The 17,338-nt window shown below is 53.6% G+C and overlaps 1 protein-coding gene across 2 annotated transcripts in view; it reads right to left on the reverse strand.

Annotated features, from left to right (window-relative positions):
• phf6 (PHD finger protein 6) overlaps window positions 1–17,055 on the reverse strand; it is a 63,569-nt gene extending 46,514 nt beyond the window's left edge. For both annotated transcript variants that reach the window (XM_067997351.1, XM_067997350.1), the window contains exons 1-2: window positions 16,969–17,055; window positions 11,361–11,401 (exon numbers count right to left, since the gene is read on the reverse strand). The gene's annotated coding sequence lies outside the window, so the exon portion shown is untranslated. The remainder of the gene's footprint in view (window positions 1–11,360; window positions 11,402–16,968) is intronic.
• Between the last annotated feature and the right edge of the window lie 283 nt (window positions 17,056–17,338).

The raw sequence follows: 17,338 nt of genomic DNA on the forward strand, positions 1-17,338 counted from the left end.
CCCATGGGCTTTAATTTTGCTAACAAGCCTATTATGTGATACTTTATCAAATGCCTTTTGAAAGTCCATATATACATCAACTGCACTACCCTCATCAACCCTCTCCGTTACTTCAGAGAACTCAATCAAGTTAGTCAAGCACTATTTTCCTTTAACAAATCCGCACTGACTTTCATTAATTACCCCATACTTTTCCAAGTGCCAATTTATTTTATCCCGGATTACTGTCTCAAAGTTTCCCTACCACCAATGTTAGGCTGACTGGCCTGTAATTGCCGGGTTTATCACTCTCCCCTTTTTTGAACGGGGTATAACATTTGCAATCCTCCAGCACCATCCTCATATCTAAGGAGGATTGGAAGATTGTGGCCTGAGCCTCCACAATTTCCACCCTTATTTCCCTCAGTAACCTCGGATGCATCCTATCTGGACCAGATGACTTTTATCATAGAATGGTTACAGCACGGAAGGAGGCCATTCAGCCCATCGAGACAGTGCCAGCTCTCTGCAAGATCAATCCAACTAGTCCCACTCCCCCGCCCTTTCCCCGTAGCCCTGCAATTTTTTTCCCTTCAAGTACTTATCCAGTTCCCTTTTGAAGGCCACGATTGAATCTGCCTCCACCACCCCCTCGGGCAGTGCATTCCAGATCCTAACCAATCGTTGTATAAAAAGATTTGTCCAAAAACTTTTTTTTTTACTTTGAGTACTGCCAATCTTTTAAGTACCTCCTCTTTATCTATTTTTATCCCATCTAATATCGATACTACCTCCTCCTTTACTGCTACAATGGCAGCATCCTCTTCTCCAGTGAAGACCGATGCGTAGTATTTATTTATTTAGTAGCTCAGCCATGCCCTTTGGCCTCTACAAGATGATCTTTTTTGTCCCTAATCGGTCGGGCACTTCCTTTGACTACCCTTTTACTATTTATATGTTTATAAAACACTTCTAGGTTCCCTTTTAAGTTAGCCACTAATCTATTTTTATACTCTCTCTTTGCTCCTCCTATTCCACTTTTTTTAGATCTCTTTATTTTCTGTATTCAGCCTTGATCTCTACTGTATTATGAACCATACATACATCATAAGCCTCCTTTTTCTGTTTCATTTTATTTCTATACCTTTAGTCATTCAGGGAGCTCTAGCTTTGGATGCCCTTCCTTTCCCCTTCGCAGAAATGTGTCTACTCTGTACCCGAACCATCTCCTTGAAGGCCTCTCATTGTTCAATTACTGTTTTGCCTGCCAATTTTTGATTCCAATCCACCTGGGCAAGATCCCTTTTTAACTCACTGTAATTTGCCCTGCTCCAGTGAACCATTTTCCTTGTCCTTTTCCATAACTATTCTAAACCTAATGATATTATGATCACTGCTCCCCACTGAAACATGCTCCACTGCCCCACTTCATTCCCAGAACTAGATGCAGCACTGTTTGCTTCCTCATTGGGCTGGAAACACACTGATCAAGAAAGTTCTCGAACACATTTCAGGAATTCCTCCCCCTCTTTGCCCTTTACACTGTTACTGTCCCAGTCTATATTGGGATAATTGAAGTCCCTCATTATCACTACTCCACAGTTCTTGCATCTTTCTGTAATTTGCCTGCAAACGTTCTCCTCTATCTCCTTCCCACTATTTGGTGGCCTGTAGTGTATACACCCAGTAGCATAATAGCTCCTCTATTGTCCCTTAATTCTAACCAAATAGATTGTCTTTGACCCCTCAACTACATGATCCTTTTCCAGTGCTATAATAGTTTCTTTGATCAATACTGCGACCCCCTTTCTTTCCTTCCCTATCTTTCCTGAATACCTTGTAGTCAGGAATATTAAGTACCCAATCTTCCCCTTCTTTGAGCCAGGTCTCTGTTATTGCCTCTATATTATAGTCCCATAAGAACATAAGAAATAGGAGCAGGAGTAGGCCAATCGGCCCCTCGAGCCTGCTCCGTCATTCAATAAGATCATGGCTGATCTGATCCTAACCTCAAATTTAAATTCACGTCCAATTTCCTGCCCGCTCCCCGTAACCCCAAATTCCCTTTACTTCTAGGAAACTGTCTATTTCTGTTTTAAATTTATTTAATGATGTAGCTTCCACAGCTTCCTGGGGCAGCAAATTCCACAGACCTACTACCCTCTGAGTGAAGAAGTTTCTCCTCATCTCAGTTTTGAAAGAGCAGCCCCTTATTCTAAGATTATGCCCCCTAGTTCTAGTTTCACCCATCATTGGGAACATCCTTACCGCATCCACCCGATCAAGCCCCTTCACAATCTTATATGTTTCAATAAGATCGCCTCTCATTCTTCTGAACGCCAATGAGTAGAGTCCCAATCTACTCAACCTCTCCTCATATGTCCGCCCCCTCATCCCCGGGATTAACCGAGTGAACCTTCTTTGTACTGCCTCGAGAGCAAGTATGTCTTTTCTTAAGTATGGACACCAAAACTGTATGCAGTATTCCAGGTGCGGTCTCACCAATACCTTATATAACTGCAGCAATACCTCCCTGTTTTTATATTCTATCCCCCTAGCAATAAAAGCCAACATTCTGTTGGCCTTCTTGATCACCTGCTGCACCTGCATACTAACCTTTTGATTTTCTTGCACTAGGACCCCCATGTGGCACTTGAGCCTGCAGCTCACCAACCTTATTTACCACACTATGTGCATTTACGCACATGCACTCCAATCTCATCATAGACTGCCTTGCATTTGCCCTGTCTGATCCCTCATATTTTTGAACTGCTCTTTACTCTAGTGCTACTTGTCCCTCCCAGTCCTCTGTGCACCTTGTTTCTCCTCTCTTTCCTCCTAGTGCCCACCCCCCTGCCAAATTAGTTTAAACCCTCCCTCACAGCACTAGTTAACCTCCCCACGAGGACACTGGTCCCAGCTCTGTTGAGGTGCAACCCGGTCCATCTTTAACACATCCCTCCTGCCCCAGAACTGGTCCCAATGCCCCAGAAATCTGAAGCCCTATTCCTGCTCCTATTTCTTATGTTCTTAGAGAGTATAGTAATTTTCCCCCAAAAATAGCGCACACAATATTGAAAGGCATTTAATGTATTCTCACATTAGGAACCGCACATTGCAAAAAAAAAAGTCACTTTTTTGGCAATAAGAATTGGTCGTGCCATTTTACCGTGCTATTAGGGCAGCTGCTGTTATCGGAGCATAGGATGTATTAAGTGGGATAAAAATAGAAAATCCTGGAAGTACAGAGGTTAGTCAGCAATAGAAAAATAGGTTAATATTTCTAGTGCGACTTCCATCTTGTTTCATATTTACAGCATTCACGTTTTAATTTCTATTGTATTAGTGATGCTGCTTTGTATTCGCCATCCTCTGAACTGAACTGGATTGCTCATTTTAGATAGTGAGAAGAAGTAAAAAGAGAAAGAGGAAATTGCGCACAGTATTTTAAACATAAACAGTTCGCAAATTCCCATCTGGATAACTTGCTATGCCCCTGCCCCCTGGATTGCCTTTCTAAAGACCTCACGTTGCCTTCTCCTAAAAACCCTTCTCTTGCACTTTCACCCCCCTGCCCTGCCTCACACATCCCTCCCCCCAAAATCACACTGGTCCTTTCTCTCCCCTGCTCACTAAATTTTTGTTCTTTGCCCATAAAGTGGTCAGAGGTAAAAACAAAAAATGCTGGAGAAGCTCAGCAAGTCAGGCAGCATCTGTGGAGAAAGAAACAGTTAACGTTTCAGGTCGAAGACCTTTCGTCAGATCTGGAAGATGTTAAAGAGTTAAAGTTTTTAAGCAAGTACAGAGCCAGGGGGAGCGGAGGGATGGAAAGAACAAAAGGGAAGGTCTGTGATAGGGTTGAGTGCAGGAGTGATTAAATGACCAAAGGGATGATGGTGCGAGGCAAGGAGGGTGGTAATGGGGCAAGTTAAGAAACTAAAGGTCAGTCTAGAGTAGAACCATACAGCAGAACCATAACCAGCTCATGCAGTCCAATAAATCAAAAAAAGGGAGCAGTGGTGATGGTCTGAAGTTATTGAAATCAATGTTGAGTCCGGAAGGTTGTAAAGTGCCTAAACGAAGGATGAGGTGCTGTTCCTCAAGCTTACATTGAGCTTCATTGGAACAGTGCAAGAGGCAGAGGACAGAGAGGTCAGAGTGGGAGTGGGACGGGGAATTAAAATGGCAAACGACCGGCAGGTCAGGGTCACGCTTGTGTAGGTGTTCAGCAAAGCGATCACCCAATTTGCATTTGGTCTCCCCAATGTAGAGGAGACTGCATTGTGAGCAGCTAATACAGTATACTAAATTGAAAGTAGTACAAGTTTCACCTGGAAGGAGTGCTAGGGGCCCTGGACAGTGGGAAGGGAGGAGGTGAAGGGGCAGGGGTTGCATCTCCTGTGCTTGCACAGGAAGGTGCCGTGGGGAGGAGAGCTGGTTTTGGGGGTGACCAGGATGGCGTGGATGGAGCTGTCCCTTCGGAATGTGAAAGGGGAAGGGAGGGGAAGATGTGATGGTGGCGGCACCGCACTAGAGGTGGCAGAAATGGCAGAGGATGATACGTTGAACATGGAGGGTGGTGGGGTGGAAGGTGAGCCCGATCATGATTCTGGGAGGGAAGGGGTGAGGGCAGAAGTGCGGGAAATAGGACAGTCGAGGGCCCTGTCAACTACAGTGGAGGGAAATCCTCAGTTGAGGAAAAACATTCACTCCCTTCACCTCCGGCGCACAGTGGCTGCAGTGTGTACCATCCACAGGATGCACTGCAGCAACTCGCCAAGGCTTCTTCGACAGCACCTCCCAAACCCGCGACCTCTACCACCTAGAAGGACAAGAGCAGCAGGTACATGGGAATAACACCACCTGCACGTTCCCCTCCAAGTCTCACACCATCCCGACTTGGAAATATATCGCTGTTCCTTCATCGTCGCTGGGTCAAAATCCTGGAACTTCCTTCCTAACAGCACTGTGGGAGAACCTTCACCACACGGACTGCAGCGGTTCAAGGCGGCGGCTCACCACCACCTTCTCAAGGGCAATTAGGGATGGGCAATAAATGCCGGCCTCACCAGCGACGCCCACATCCCATGAACGAATTTTTAAAAATCTAAAGCACTGGTGTGAAATGTGGCATCGTCAGAACAGATGCGACGGAGAAACTGGGAGAAGGAAATAGAGTCCTTACAGGAAGCGGGGCGGGAGGAAGTGTAATCCAGGTGGCTGTGGGAGCCAATGGGCTTATGATAGATATTGGTTGACAGCCTATCCCCAGAAATGGAGATAGAGAAGTCGAGGAAGGGAAGGGAAGAGTCGGAGATGGACCATATGAAGGCGAGGGAAGGGTGGAAATTGGAAGCAAAGTTGCTGAAATTTTCCAGTTCAAGGCGAGAGCAGGAAATGCCACCAATACAGTCATCAATGTTCCGGAAAAAGAGGTAAGGGAGGGTGCCTGAGTAGGACTGAAACAAGGAATGTTCCATGTATCTGTGAACGGTTGTTTTTCGGACTGGAGGGAGGTGTATAGTGGTGTTCCCCAGGGGACAGCTTTTCTTGATATATATTAATGACTTGGACTTGGTGTACAGGGCACAATTTCGAAATTTGCAGATAACACAAAACTTGCAAGGGTGGTAAACAGCGAGGAGGATAGTGATAGACTTCAAGAGGACACAGACAGATGGCATCTGCGGACACATGGCAGATGAAATTTAATGCAGAAAAATGCAAAGTGATACATTTTGTTAGGAAGAACGAGGAGAGGCAATATAAACTAGAGGACACAATTCTAAAAGGGATACAGGAACAGAGATCTGGGGGTATATGTGCGCAAGTTGAAGGTGACAGGGCAGATTGAGAAAGCGGTTAAAAAAAGCATACGGGATCCTGGGCTTTATAAATAGAGGCATAGATTACACAGGCAAGGAAGTCATGATGAATCTTTATAAAACACTGGTTCGGCCACAACCGGAGTATTGTGCCCAGTTCTGGGCACCGCACTTTAGGAAAGATGTGAAGGCCTTAGAGAGGGTGCAGAAGAGATTTACTAGAATGATTCCAGAGATGAGGGACTTTAGTTACGTGGATAGACTGGAGGGTTGTTCTCCTTGGATCAGAGACAGTTGCAAGGAGATTTGATAGGTATTCAAAATCATGAAGAGTCCAGACAGAGTAGATAGAGAGAAACTGTTCCCATTGGCAGAAGGGCCAAAGATCAGAGGACATAAATTTAAGGTGATTGGCAAAAGCAGCAAAGGTGACGTGAGGAAAATCTTTTTTACACAGCGAGTGGTTAGGATCTGGAATGCGCTGCCTGAGTGGGTGGTGGAGGCAGATTCAATCATGGCCTTCAAAAGGGAACTGGGTAAGTACTTGAAAAGAAAAAATTTGCAGGGCTAGGGCGGGGGAGTGGGACTAGCTGGATTGCTCTTGCATGGAGCCGGTGCTCAATGGGCCGAATGCTGTAATCTTTCTATGATTCTATCCCACAAAATAGCAGGCACAGGGACCAGTAGAGATTCCCACAGCAACACCTTTTATTTGGAGGAAGTGAGTGGAGTCAAAGGAGGAGTTGTTCAACGCAAGACCAAGTTCAGCCAGGCGGAGGAGGTTGGTGGTGGATGGGCACTGGTTGGGCCTCCGTTCAAGGAAGAAGCGGGGGGCCCACAGGCCGTCCTGGTGGGGGATGGAGGTGTCGAGGGACTGGTCATCCATGCTGAAAAGGAGACGGTTAAGGCCGGGGAACTGGAAACTGTTAAAGTGGCGGAGGGCATCGGAAGAGTCACGGGTGGTCAGAAGTGTGTTTCCATCTGCGAGCAGCACCACAGTTGCTCTTGTGAGCAGCCTAATCCGAGCGCCCTGGCCTTGTCATTTATTGGCTGGGTCGCTAGGTAATGGCAGAGAGCACAGCGATAGCAGAACATTCCAGTTCTGGAATAACAGTCTTATTTCGCTACCAGCACACCACCTGCCAACCAATCTTAAAGTACCATTAGAGGCAAGCAATTGCAAAAGACTTCAGCAGTCTCACTCACTTGCTGCCTTCCTGAATCGAAGTGAGTAAAATACATGTACTATACTACTTGCATTTAGATTTATAGCACCATATCACATCAAAATGTCTCAAAGCACTTCACACAAACAGCGATGAGATGAATCACCAATTATTCTGTTCTTTTAGATGCTATTGGTTGAGGGAGGAATATTGGCCAGGATACTGTGCAAACTCCCTGCTCTTCTTCAAAGAATGCCGTAGGATATTTAACACCCGAACCATTGGAACAGTAAACGGGATCTTGGTTTAGTATCTCATCCAAAGGATGGGACCTCTAACAATGAAGCTCCTGTTAAATACTGGACAGGGGTGTTGGCCTAGATTATGTACTCAACTCCTGAAAGAGGGCTTGTACCCACAACCTACTAACTCAGAGGTGGGAGTACCTTAGAACTTGAAAGTGGTTTTGTTTTTTTTTGTTGCCCAGGATAATCATAGTATAGTATGTTACAGCACAGGAGGCTGCCATTCGGCCCATCGTGCCTTCCCCTGCTTTTTCCCCATAGCCCTGCAAATTTTTTCCTTTCAAGTATTTATCCAATTCCCTTTTGAAAGTTATTATTGGGAAGCTGCTTCCATCGCCCTTTCAGGCAGTGCATTCCAGATCAGAACAACTCACGTTTCCCCATGTCGCCTCTGGGTCTTTTGCCAATCACCTGAAATCTGTGCTTAAATCCCTGGAGTGGGGACTTCAAACCACGACCATCTGACAAGTGAGAACCAGGCAGAATCTAGAAAGTTCAGAGGGGAAGTGAAAAAGGAAATAAGAGGGGCAAAGAGAGTATGAGAATAGACTAGCGACCAACATAAAAGGGAATCCAAAAGTCATCTACAGACATGTTAACAGTAAGGAGGGGTGGGGCCGATTAGGGACCATAAAGGAGATCTGCTCATAGAGGCAGTGAACATGGTTGAGGTATTAAGTGAGTACTTTGCATCAGTTTTTACCAAGGAAGAAGATGCTGCCAGAGTCTCAGTAAAGGAAGATATAGTTAAGAAACTGGATGGGCTAAAAATTGAGAAAGAAGAGGTACTTGAAAGGCTGGCTGTACTTCAGATAGATAAGTCACCTGGTCCAGATGGGATGCACCCTAAGATGCTGAGGGAAGGGGGGAAATTGCAGAGGTATTGGCCATAATCTTCCAGATATCTTTGGATATGGGGGCAGTGCCAGAGGACTGGAGATTTGCAAATGTTACTGCCTTGATCAAAAAAAGTGTAAAGGTAAACCCAGCAAGTACAGGCCAGTCAGTTTAACCTCGGTGGTGGGGAAACTTTTGGAAATGATAATCCGGGACGGAATAAAGTCACTTGGATGAGTGTGGATTGATTAGGGAAAGACAGCACGGATTTGTTAAAGGCAAATCGTGTTTAAACAACTTGAGAGCATTTTTTGATGAGGTAACAGAGAGGGTCGATGAGGGCAATGCAGTTGCTGTGGTGTATATGGATTTTCAAAAAGCGTTTGATAAAGTGCCACATGGTAGGCTGCTATTAAGATTGCGGTCCATGGAATAAAGGGGGCAATAGCAACATGGATACAGAATTGGCTAAATGACAGGAAACAGAGGGCAGTGGTGAGCAGTTGTTTTTCAGACTGGAGGAGTGTGCAGTGGTGTTCCCCAGGGGTCAGTGCTGGGACCACTGCTTTACTTGATATATATTAATGACTTGGACTTGGGGGTACAGGGCACAATTTCAAAATTTGCAGATGACACAATACTTGGAAAGGTAGTGAACAGCGAGGAGGATAGCGATAAACTTCAAGAGGATATAGACACTCTGGTGGCATGGGCGGACACGTGGCAGATGAAATTTAACATGGAAAAATGTGAGGTGATGAGGAGAGACAATATAAACTATAGGGCACAATTCTAAAAGGGGTGGAGGAACAGAGGGATCTGGGGGTATATGTGCACAAATTGTTGAAGGTGGCAGGGCAGGTTGAGAAAGCATACCGGGATCCTGAGCTTTATAAATAGAGGCATAGAGTACAAAAGCAAGGAAGTCATGAGGAACCTTTATAAAACACTGGTTCGGCCACAACTGGAGTACTGTGTCCAGTTCTGGGCACTGCACTTTAGGAAGTATATGAAGGCCTTAGAGAGAGGGTGCAGAGGAGATTTACTAGAATGATTCCAGGGATGAGGGACTTAAATTACGTGGATAGACTGGAGAGGCTGGGATTGTTCTCCTTAGAACAGAAAAGGTTGAGCGAAGATTTGATAGAGGTATTCAGAATCATGAAGGATCAAGACAGAGTAAATAGAGAGAAACTGTTCCCATTGGCGGAAGGGTCAAGAACCAGACGGCATAGATTTAAGGTGATTGATTCTTTTGCCAAAGGTGATTTGAGGAAAAACCTTTTTGCACAGCGAGTGGTTAGGATCTGGAATGCATTGCCTGAGGGAGTGATGGAGGCAGATTCAATCATAGCCTTCAAAAGGGAACTGGATAAGTACTTGAAAGGAAAAAATGTGCACGGCTACGGGGATAGGGTGGGGCAGTGGGACTTGCTGGACTGCACACTCAGAGCTGCCGCGGACTCGATGGGCCGAATGGCCTCCTTCTGTGCTGTAACCTTCTATGACTCAGAGGCGAGAGAGTGCAACCGACTGAGCCACGGCCTGACACCTTCAGAGAGAGGCATAGCCCTCTGGGACAGAGAACTGAAACGAAGGGTGAGTTGGCTGCCATCCTTTACAGGGGAGCCTGGCAAGTTCCTGAAAGAAAATCTCTGTTTCCAGTGAGAGGCTGCGTTGCTAGTTAGCTGGGATGATCATGAGTAATGGGCTATCACGGTTTCCCGGAGATATATGATATTATATATTTTTTAAACTGTAAGAACACCAAAGCAAAATGTCAGTATTCATACATTTTCCACATATTCTGGTAATATTTACTCAATTCTGTAATGAATGTTTAGTATTCAGACCAACCCGGAATATTACACTGTGACAGGGCATTATAGTAGAGATCTTTTGTCAGATTAAAAAACCTCTACCTGAATATTAGACAAAAACACCACCAGGAACAAACAGAAGAATTACATAGAATACACAGCACAGAAACAGGCCATTTGGCCCAACAGGTCCACACCAGTGTTTATGCTCCACACGAATCTCCTCCCAACCTTCATCTAACTCCATCAAGGTGTGTCCATCAGAGAGCAAATAGTTACATCAAATATAAAATTATACATTTATACAGTGCCTATTACATCAAAATGGCTCAAAGCACTCCACACAATTACTATGTTTTTTTCATTTTTGAGTCACTTATACTGGCAGAGGTAGAAATGTGTGAAATATATGCTATTTCAAATTCAAAGCAATTTTTGTACAATAGGTTGGTTCTAATTGTTTGCCACCAAACCATTGTTGAAGCAGAGTCCACAAATTTTTCGAGAAGGGACTTAGATAATTGCTTAAAAAAAAATATTAAAAGTATAAGGAGTGAGGACAGTGGGATTGGAGTAGGTGGAGCATGGGGAGGAAAACATGGGCACAGACTGAAGACCTGTTTCTGTGCTGTAACATTCTACGTTTGTACAAGCCCAGAAATGCTCAGAATGTATTTGCTTCGCTCAAATAACTGATTACTAGATGTAACACCAACTTTACTCGAGTTACTTTAAGGACACAATATACTAATAAATTCAGTCTGAAATATGTCATGAAAGGACCCCCTCCCCATCTCCACTGGTGAAAAAAGAACAAGTGTAGTAAAATACAATTATACTCAATCACTCTGGGCAGGGAATGGAGTATTTAATCAGAATTACAAGTTACACAACCACAGTCTGTATACTTCAAAAATGTAATTCATTGTGAAGCACCTTCTAAGATGTTTCAACATAAGGTGCTATATAAATGAGTGAAATGAACCAAAACTGAACATGTCCACTAGTTATTATCCATGTGCAGCATGTGTACAGAAGCAAATTTAATGGCTCACTATTTGAAATAAGCAAACATGCCCATCCGATTAGTTGGCTACTGGAGAACTTCATTTAATGAAAGAGTGTCATGTTTATCAGTAGTCACTTTCCATTTGAACAAGACTTCAGGAAACGTACACAGTACGGGTCTAACCAGACCAGCCTGTAGTTTCTGCTGAAACAGACCTCTGTTCCATCAACATCCAACGCTCTACCCAAAGAATCAGGTCACAGTTACAGAACATCCTGCCTACAGGCTACATCTCAGGGCACTGACACACAATCCCATTCACATTTACCTCAGCAATCCTTTCATACAAATGGTGGACATTCTTACTCATGCCAACCATGACAGCTTATAAACCTGTAAAACTTAACAGCATTACTTACCCACTGGTTAAGTATAGCAAATAGAAGTTACCTCTTTTCAGCTGGAAGAAAACAAATAAAAGTTACTTTAAAATAAATCACCAATGGTGCACTGAAGTAAGCCATAGCATCAGGAAGGTCACAAAGGATGCGACCATGTGTGCACTTCGTTAGCTGATATTTGGGGCAGCACTGCAGCATTACAATTAGTATCAGCATTCTCACATGAACATCAGAATTGGGCTCAGTAGTAATGTGTCCTCAGTAAATGGTATAGAGAAAAGGACTAAGTGGATAGCTCCTTCAGAGAGCCAGCACAGCCACAACTGGCCTCCTTCTGTGCTGTAAACTCTTTGATTCTAAGTCACAGCCTTCATGTCAGAAGTGGAGAAAACTGGAAAGAGGTAGTTATTCATTGTGGACCAGCTGGTTAATCTGTGTGCAACACATGAAATGTTATAACCTGGATGGCACTTTAATCCACCTCTTGAATATTTTCAGTTTCTCTTCTTCTGGAAGTGAAATACAAATAAAATCACAACTTCACTTATGCAAAGCCTTTGGGCCTTTGTTATATACATGTATTGCATGTGGATAACTGTGGAGGAAATCATACTAAACAGACAACCATAAAACATACTTGGTGCAAATATACTATGCCCCAGTTGAGAGAGTAGTACCATTGCCAAGGGACCAAGTAGGTGCTGCCATTACCTGCCTATGACAGCTTTTCTGCATTTTTTGCACTAACTCGGTTGACTCTGCTCAGATGGTTCCTCCCAGTGGAGGACAGCCACCTTCAACTGAACTATTGACATGAACCCAGGTACCAACATTCTTGGCACATTAATGTTAGCACCAGCCTAATGCAGCTCAACAGAAGGAAGCCATGGAGTTAAGATTTGCTACTGAGATATTTTGCCTGATTACATCTATGTGAAGAACACTGGAGCGTTTCACATTTAAAGGCACTATATAAATCCAAGTTGTCCTGGCTGTGACATTATAAAAGCACAATATACTGCTGAGAGAGGTGGAATATTGTGAAATGATATACATTTATTCACTACATACATAATGACTTTCATATTTATTAAACATTATAAATCACATTCCAATAAATCCAACTGTCCACTATCCATTTCACACTTCAATTCCTTTAAAGTGGACCAAATTACATGGACAGACTGGTGAAACGGGCAGACTCACGGCAGATTAAACTTAATACAGAGAGGTGCAAAGTGATGCATTTTGGAAGGAAGAACGAGGAGAGGCAATATAAACTAAATGGTACAATTTTAGAGGTGCAGAAAGAGAGAGATCCGGGGGTTTATGTACACAAATCTTTGAAGGTGGCAGGACAAGTTAAGATGGCTGTTATAAAACCATACGGGATCCTTGGCTTTATGAATAGAGGCTTAGAGTACAAAAGCAAGGAAGTTAAGCTAAATCTTTATAAAACTACTGGTTAGGCCCCAGCTGGAGTATTGTGTCCAATTCTGGGCACCACACTTTAGGATGTCAAGGTTTTAGAGAGGGTGCAGAAGAGATTTACTAGAATGGTGCCAGGGATGAGGAACTTCAGTTATGTGGAGAGACTGGAGAAGCTGGGGTTGTTCTCCTCAGACCAGAGCTTAAGGGGAGATTTAATAGAGGTGTTCAAAATTATGATGGTTTTGATAGAATAAGGGAGAAACTGTTTCCAGTGGCAGGAGGGTGGGTAACCAGGTGACAGAGATTTAAGGTAATTGGCAAAAGAACCAGAGGCGAGATGAGGATAATTTTTTTTAAAAAACGAGTTGTTATGATCTGGAATGCGCTGCCTGAAAGGGCGGTGGAAGCAGATTCAATAATAACTTTCAAAAGGGAACTGGATAAATAACAACTTGCATTTATATAGCGCCTTTAACATAGTAAAACGTCCCATTGTGCTTCACGGCAGTGTTATCAGACAAAAATGGCACTGAGCCACAGAAGGAGATATTAGGACAGGTGACCAAAAGCTTGGTCAAAGAGGGGGGTTTTAAGAAGCGTCTTAAAGGAGAAGGGTAGTGAGGAGAGGTTTAGGGAGGGAATTCCAGAGCTTAGGGCCTAGGCAGCTGAAGGCACGGCTGCCAATGATGGAGTGATTAAAATCAGGGATGTGCGAAATGCCAGAATTGCAGGAGTGCAGAGATTGCAGAGGGTTGTAGGAGGTGATAGGGAGGGATTTGAAAACAAGGATGAGAATTTTAAAACAGAGAGGCGGGCGCTCTCGGGCCGGGGCCGGGCGCTCTCGGGCCGGGGCCGGGCGGGCGCTCTCGGGCCGGGGCCGGGCGGGCGCTCTCGGGCCGGGGCCGGGCGGGCGCTCTCGGGCCGGGGCCGGGCGGGCGCTCTCGGGCCGGGGCCGGGCGGGCGCTCTCGGGCCGGGGCCGGGCGGGCGCTCTCGGGCCGGGGCCGGGCGGGCGCTCTCGGGCCGGGGCCGGGCGGGCGCTCTCGGGCCGGGGCCGGGCGGGCGCTCTCGGGCCGGGGCCGGGCGGGCGCTCTCGGGCCGGGGCCGGGCGGGCGCTCTCGGGCCGGGGCCGGGCGGGCGCTCTCGGGCCGGGGCCGGGCGGGCGCTCTCGGGCCGGGGCCGGGCGGGCGCTCTCGGGCCGGGCGCTCTCGGGCCGGGGCCGGGCGGGCGCTCTCGGGCCGGGGCCGGGCGGGCGCTCTCGGGCCGGGCGCTCTCGGGCCGGGCGCTCTCGGGCCGGGCGCTCTCGGGCCGGGACCGGGCGGGCGCTCTCGGGCCGGGACCGGGCGGGCGCTCTCGGGCCGGGACCGGGCGGGCGCTCTCGGGCCGGGACCGGGCGGGCGCTCTCGGGCCGGGACCGGGGCCGGGCGCTCTCGGGCCGGGACCGGGGCCGGGCGCTCTCGGGCCGGGACCGGGGCCGGGCGCTCTCGGGCCGGGACCGGGGCCGGGCGCTCTCGGGCCGGGACCGGGGCCGGGCGCTCTCGGGCCGGGACCGGGGCCGGGCGCTCTCGGGCCGGGACCGGGGCCGGGCGCTCTCGGGCCGGGACCGGGGCCGGGCGCTCTCGGGCCGGGACCGGGGCCGGGCGCTCTCGGGCCGGGACCGGGGCCGGGCGGGCGGGCGCTCTCGGGCCGGGACCGGGGCCGGGCGGGCGGGCGCTCTCGGGCCGGGACCGGGGCCGGGCGGGCGGGCGCTCTCGGGCCGGGACCGGGGCCGGGCGGGCGGGCGCTCTCGGGCCGGGACCGGGGCCGGGCGGGCGGGCGCTCTCGGGCCGGGACCGGGGCCGGGCGGGCGGGCGCTCTCGGGCCGGGACCGGGGCCGGGCGGGCGCTCTCGGGCCGGGACCGGGGCCGGGCGGGCGCTCTCGGGCCGGGACCGGGGCCGGGCGGGCGGGCGCTCTCGGGCCGGGACCGGGGCCGGGCGGGCGGGCGCTCTCGGGCCGGGACCGGGGCCGGGCGGGCGGGCGCTCTCGGGCCGGGACCGGGGCCGGGCGGGCGGGCGCTCTCGGGCCGGGACCGGGGCCGGGCGGGCGGGCGCTCTCGGGCCGGGACCGGGGCCGGGCGGGCGGGCGCTCTCGGGCCGGGACCGGGGCCGGGCGCTCTCGGGCCGGGACCGGGGCCGGGCGGGCGGGCGCTCTCGGGCCGGGACCGGGGCCGGGCGGGCGGGCGCTCTCGGGCCGGGACCGGGGCCGGGCGGGCGGGCGCTCTCGGGCCGGGACCGGGGCCGGGCGGGCGGGCGCTCTCGGGCCGGGACCGGGGCCGGGCGGGCGGGCGCTCTCGGGCCGGGACCGGGGCCGGGCGGGCGGGCGCTCTCGGGCCGGGACCGGGGCCGGGCGGGCGGGCGCTCTCGGGCCGGGACCGGGGCCGGGCGGGCGGGCGCTCTCGGGCCGGGACCGGGGCCGGGCGGGCGGGCGCTCTCGGGCCGGGACCGGGGCCGGGCGGGCGGGCGCTCTCGGGCCGGGACCGGGGCCGGGCGGGCGGGCGCTCTCGGGCCGGGACCGGGGCCGGGCGGGCGGGCGCTCTCGGGCCGGGACCGGGGCCGGGCGGGCGGGCGCTCTCGGGCCGGGACCGGGGCCGGGCGGGCGGGCGCTCTCGGGCCGGGACCGGGGCCGGGCGGGCGGGCGCTCTCGGGCCGGGACCGGGGCCGGGCGGGCGGGCGCTCTCGGGCCGGGACCGGGGCCGGGCGGGCGGGCGCTCTCGGGCCGGGACCGGGGCCGGGCGGGCGGGCGCTCTCGGGCCGGGACCGGGGCCGGGCGGGCGGGCGCTCTCGGGCCGGGACCGGGGCCGGGCGGGCGGGCGCTCTCGGGCCGGGACCGGGGCCGGGCGGGCGGGCGCTCTCGGGCCGGGACCGGGGCCGGGCGGGCGGGCGCTCTCGGGCCGGGGCCGGGCGGGCGGGCGCTCTCGGGCCGGGACCGGGCGGGCGGGCGCTCTCGGGCCGGGACCGGGCGGGCGGGCGCTCTCGGGCCGGGACCGGGCGGGCGGGCGCTCTCGGGCCGGGACCGGGCGGGCGGGCGCTCTCGGGCCGGGACCGGGGCCGGGCGGGCGGGCGCTCTCGGGCCGGGACCGGGGCCGGGCGGGCGGGCGCTCTCGGGCCGGGACCGGGGCCGGGCGGGCGGGCGCTCTCGGGCCGGGACCGGGGCCGGGCGGGCGGGCGCTCTCGGGCCGGGACCGGGGCCGGGCGGGCGGGCGCTCTCGGGCCGGGACCGGGGCCGGGCGGGCGGGCGCTCTCGGGCCGGGACCGGGGCCGGGCGGGCGGGCGCTCTCGGGCCGGGACCGGGGCCGGGCGGGCGGGCGCTCTCGGGCCGGGACCGGGGCCGGGCGGGCGGGCGCTCTCGGGCCGGGACCGGGGCCGTGCGGGCGGGCGCTCTCGGGCCGGGACCGGGGCCGGGCGGGCGCTCTCGGGCCGGGACCGGGGCCGTGCGGGCGGGCGCTCTCGGGCCGGGACCGGGGCCGTGCGGGCGGGCGCTCTCGGGCCGGGACCGGGGCCGGGCGGGCGGGCGCTCTCGGGCCGGGCGGGCGGGCGCTCTCGGGCCGGGCGGGCGGGCGCTCTCGGGCCGGGACCGGGCGGGCGGGCGCTCTCGGGCCGGGCGGGCGGGCGCTCTCGGGCCGGGGCCGGGCGGGCGGGCGCTCTCGGGCCGGGACCGGGGCCGGGCGGGCGGGCGCTCTCGGGCCGGGGCCGGGCGGGCGGGCGCTCTCGGGCCGGGACCGGGGCCGGGCGGGCGGGCGCTCTCGGGCCGGGACCGGGGCCGGGCGGGCGGGCGCTCTCGGGCCGGGACCGGGCGCTCTCGGGCCGGGACCGGGGCCGGGCGGGCGGGCGCTCTCGGGCCGGGACCGGGGCCGGGCGGGCGGGCGCTCTCGGGCCGGGACCGGGGCCGGGCGGGCGGGCGCTCTCGGGCCGGGACCGGGGCCGGGCGGGCGGGCGCTCTCGGGCCGGGACCGGGCGGGCGGGCGCTCTCGGGCCGGGACCGGGGCCGGCTGGGCGGGCGGGCGCTCTCGGGCCGGGACCGGGGCCGGGTGGGCGGGCGGGCGGGCGCTCTCGGGCCGGGACCGGGGCCGGGGCCGGGCGGGCGGGCGGGCGCTCTCGGGCCGGGACCGGGGCCGGGTGGGCGGGCGCTCTCGGGGAGCGGGAAACTGCGGCACTTACCACCCGATCCGCCCGCGCCCGGTGTCGCGCTCACTTCCCCGGACCCAGGCTGCGCACGCACGCGGTGGCTCACGCCGGACGCACCCCTGAAGCTGCTGACGTCACCACGTTCAGCGCGCGGGAAGGCTCGGACCCGCCCCCTGCGGGCGCGCACACAGGGCCTCTCCGCCCCTCCTGATTGGTCCGTTCTGGCGCCAGTCACCGCACGCCCTTTGCGCGAGCGCACATCTTCAGTCGGGCGGAGATTTGAGGAGAGTTCCGGCTTCCGGCATCGTCCTGTGAGTAAAGCGGCAGAATGGGGGCTGTGTGTCTGGAAATCCAAGTCACACAACGGCCGTGACGGGCTTTAACCCACATTCTAATGGCTGTG

Source organism: Heptranchias perlo, chromosome 15 (genome assembly GCF_035084215.1).
Source record: "Heptranchias perlo isolate sHepPer1 chromosome 15, sHepPer1.hap1, whole genome shotgun sequence".
Classification (NCBI taxonomy): Eukaryota; Metazoa; Chordata; class Chondrichthyes; order Hexanchiformes; family Hexanchidae; genus Heptranchias; species Heptranchias perlo.